The sequence below is a fragment of the Poeciliopsis prolifica genome, unplaced genomic scaffold, assembly GCF_027474105.1.
Source record: "Poeciliopsis prolifica strain line A6 unplaced genomic scaffold, Auburn_PproV2 SCAFFOLD006, whole genome shotgun sequence".
NCBI classification, from domain to species: Eukaryota; Metazoa; Chordata; class Actinopteri; order Cyprinodontiformes; family Poeciliidae; genus Poeciliopsis; species Poeciliopsis prolifica.
Window position 1 is genome coordinate 3,386,806 of NW_026562381.1, and position 4,663 is coordinate 3,391,468.

The following is a 4,663-nucleotide window of genomic DNA, read 5'->3' on the forward strand; positions in this document are numbered from 1 at the left end:
ACGCAACGACATAGATGGGCACCTGATTACAATCAGATATTTAGATAATGAAAGAGTCACGCAACGTTGCACAACCAATGAGCGAAAGGGAACCTAAAGTTACCAAAGCTCTCTTGTTTTGTCCAATGCAGACGATTTTCTTATAAGCGCTAAAGTACAACAACCGTTTGGTATGTCAAAAACATTTATACTTTTTACAGAATAACTTGTTACTTTGAGACAGATTTTTCATTTTGGCTAAACTGGGAGTACATTGTGTCCACATGATAAAATCCAGCTGGTTAGCTGAAGCGAGGTGAAAAACAAAACTTTCCAGGAGAAAGTTGTGAAATATCAAAAAAAAAAAAAGGAAATATCTCAAATATGTACAATGAAGTTTAGCTCTGAAGAGATCCAAACCAACAAAATTGCTAGAAGCATATAAACAAAGCCCCATAGTTTAAGTTAACATATTTTTCTTACATCACATACTCAGCACATTTTACTGCTAATTTTAAAACTTTCACAACTCTATTGGGTAATGCTTGTGCTTTGTCTTGTGATTCTTCTTCTTTGAGTGAACCAGTGGAAAAAGAGTTCATCATTGGTGTCATTTGCTACAGGGTGAAACAATTTGCAATGAAAACTTTCTTAAATTGATACTACAGAAATGTTACCCCCAAAAAACAGCCTGAGCTGAATATGAATAAACATTTACTTAGTTGTGCCACTTTGACTTGTATCTGCGTTATTTACTAGATCTTAGGTTTTTATTGAAGATTCACACAACAAGGCGTGGGATGATAAAGTCTAGTCATAAAGAAATAAAATCCAGCCGGATGTGCACTGCAGCCAAAGACAATAAACTCAGATTAACTCTGAAGGTTTAATTAATAAGTTACTAAAATGTCAGTGACCTATATGCAATGAACCTTAAAGGTTTTACATAGTGTAGGAATAACCTATGCTGACAAGAGCAGAAAATACTCACTCATTTTAATAATAATAATAATAATAATAATAATAATAATAGTCATTTATTTACGTTGTTTTATACTGATGTTATTAACAGTAAAGCATTCAAACCATTTACATTAGCATTATATGTGATAAAAGTGTTATATTGTTAGAATCTTTGGCTACATATCAACAATAAGGCAGTAAATCAGAAATCACATTCATAGTAATGATTATATTGTAATGACAATTGACAGATTTATAACTTTCATAAAGAAGATACAAAATATGAACCACAGTGGGAATAAAGTCGACCCATTTTAATAGTGTTGTTCTGTTAGTTCCATATGGATGTAAATGGTTAAGTTCTGTCTAAAGAAAAAAAATATCGAGTCTACTTTATATTTTTTTCAAGGAGGATTTTAGAGAAACTTGTTTTTGATCGAGTGAGTCAATGAATAAGTTTCAGTCTCGTTTGAGACCAACCAAACAGAACCAGAGGAAGATAATTGCATAATTACAATTCATTAGCTGTTAATTAAATGCTGTGTTCCCCAAGGCTCAATATACGGCTCCATTTCTTTTCCACTGCACACCCGGTCTCTTGGGGATGTCATCAAGAGACACATGCCCATAGTTATACAGATGATACAGTTTTATATTACTGTGTGTCCTGATGCCACAAGACCCTTAGATCCCATTTCCAACTGCATCTTTGACATCAGCAGGTGGTTAGTGGAAGACTTTCTACAGCTCAGCCTGAAAAAAGCAAATTCACAAGTTATTAGTCAGCGTTGGTTCTGACACCACCCCCCTCTGGGGTTGTGAAGGACCTTGGTGTTATCTTAAATTTAAAATCACACAGAAATGAAACAAAAGTATCATTCTTTGACCTGAAAAACCATTTCAGGAGCGAGACAGTTTCTCTCTCAAGCCAGAGACCCACACTTTCATCATTAAAGCCACTTCTCCACTACCGTCTCATTCTAACCGATGATTTCTGTTTCAGTTCTAGCTAAATTGCAAGTGTCTCCTTCGGTAATGTGTTCCTCACTATGTGGGCGTGGAAATGGGCAGGAATTGGGTGGGAAGGTCTCCGCTTTGGCTTCCAGTGCCTTTCAGGATTTATTTAAATTATATTATCATGAATGGGGGGATGAGGGTGGGTTGAGCTTTGTATGGTTTGAGTCTAAAATATTTGTCTAATTTTGCTGCTGACTGATGTCCAAGCCACACAGGGGTCAACAAATTGGTTTTGATCCCCAGAAGCTCTTTCATTAATCCCTGAAAATCAAAACAAGCCCCTGTAGAGAGGTGTATTGTTTTACAGCTATCAGCATGTGGAACCATCTTCCTTAGGGAACCTCCAAAAGAAGACGTCTTTAAAGCAAAGTCTACCACTGAGTGTTTTTGTAATTGATCTTTACTATTTTTTTTAACCATTTATTTCTTTTCGGTGTCAGTTGACGATTATTTTTGACTTATTTTTTGCTAATATATTGAACGTTTTTGCTTTTGCCAGTTTTGCCAACTTAGTTTGCTGTTTTCTTTCTTGCTTACTTATTTCTTTGTGGCTTTTTATATCGCCAGTGTTTATAATGCTTTCCTCTGTTGCCATGGTTGCAGTTTAGCGGGTGCTCATGGGACGTCTCTTTGGGCGGCGGGTTTTTGTTCGATGTATGAAAAGAGTTTTTGAAACTAAGACAGATTTATTGATTGACTGATCTATAAAGTAAAAAAATATTCTCATTCTATCTCCCAAAATTCTCTGAAATATTTTTGATCTGACATCAGCTCAATTTTGTGCCACAAACTAATTGATTTATTAGTTTGTATCCCATTTGACTTGCATTAATAAAAAATAATAAAAAGTTGTAAAACTGTAGGAGCTGAATCATCAGTGAGTTGAGCGTTTTGTGGGAAAATATTTATCTTCACAAATTTGAAAACCTTTTCAGCACCATCTGCAAAAAAAGAAAAAAAATGTGTCAAAACATGTAAAACCATTAAGAATTTAAACATTTGACTATATTGACAGAATATTTAGAATCTTGTCAATTAAAAATGTGAGACAGAGAAACTGTATGAGCCTCTGCACTGCAACAGATTCGTAAGTTAAAACTATTTTTACTCTTATTTCACTGACCACAGTCATCTAAAAAATGAACACTGGAAACTGCATCCAATGAACAGGCTTCTAGAATAATGTCTCTCTGTTTTCTAAAAATGTTCCTTTGGAAATTTCTGTTGGACAGTGCCTCCTATTTTTGACTGCCAATCTCGAAACTCTCCAGCCTTAATCGTAAAATGTCCCCACTCCAAATGAAAGTGTTGATGCTGAATTTTTTATTGCTAGATTCTGCCATCTTTACTGTGATTTATTGATACACCACTGTTTCACATATTGTGAAATAAGAAACACTGTGATGTGATAACGTGTACTTTGTGTTGACTGGAACCCTAAAAAAGAGATGCTGACTGACGATCGGGGGATTTCACTCTGATTGGGCCAAGATTTCCTCACAATTCGGTTGTGCTGCAGTTTGTAATAAAACTTTGCTGTCCAATCAAAGTCATGCATGCAGAGTCTCACTCTTGAAGCATCACCACACCAAGATCTGGAGGACTCTGACAGACGACACCACACCAGCGCAACCAACTGCCTCCATAAATTACTTCTTAATGAGATAGAGTACTGTTGTGTATCATTTAATATTAGTATGTGCAGCTATAGGTTCATCAAGAGATTTGTAAAATACAGAATGAACACTACACTCATATTTTCATTTGTAAGAAAGAAAAGTTAGGATTGTGAAGATAGCCAGTTAGACTCAAATTGTCACTTCAAGCATTAATTAACACAAGGAGTAAAACGGCGTTTTAATGCAAACGCCGTTTGCAAATCTTTCTGTTTGGAGTTGATGTGAAAACAGCCTTTTGCTTTACGTACAGTTCACAAGTTGATACAGAAGTTGTAACATTCATCAGGAGGAATAGAAAGAATAAATCACTCAAGTGGAAGGTAACCTCAAGAAAAACATTGAAGAAAGAAATGAAAAGTGCTCGATTCTTTCACCTCTATAATAGAAGCACAATTGCTTCCCTGTAAACACTGCTCTGCTCGAAGACGAAGAGCGTTTTCATGTGAACTGGTGACATTTTTACACATGACCTGCGTTGGCTTATGTTAATTTAATGATTTGCAGTTATATAGCAGCTTTAACCTTGGCGTCTCTGCAAAGCTCTTCAGTGTTTCTTCAACTGATTCATCCACACACTTCCCTGCATTGTTAAAGAAGCCATGCTAGGTGTTTGCATGTCTTCTGGAGCAAAGTGGGTGGCCCAGAAACTGTCAGCATTTTGAAGGGACAGGTTATCAGTGCTACAACTATAAAGGCTTCTCATTTGTATTGATTCAGTAGATTTTAATTCATTCATTTTGATCAAAACTCAGCTAACAAGTGTAGCCAATCATGGTGTTACTGCCAAACTCGGTGCTGCATAGAGTTCCCAAAAACTGTACTTAGTTAGAGTAGCACTTGAACATATATTTACCCACGAAAAAGTAAAAATAATGACTCAAGAAAGAGTAAAAAAGCATTAGTTAAAAAAAAATAATAAAAAAGCATCTACTTCAAAGACTGAGTAACTTATCAATTAAATTACCAATGATTTAATATTTAAAAATTACATCATCATACAGATCAAAATATAAAGATGAGTGGAA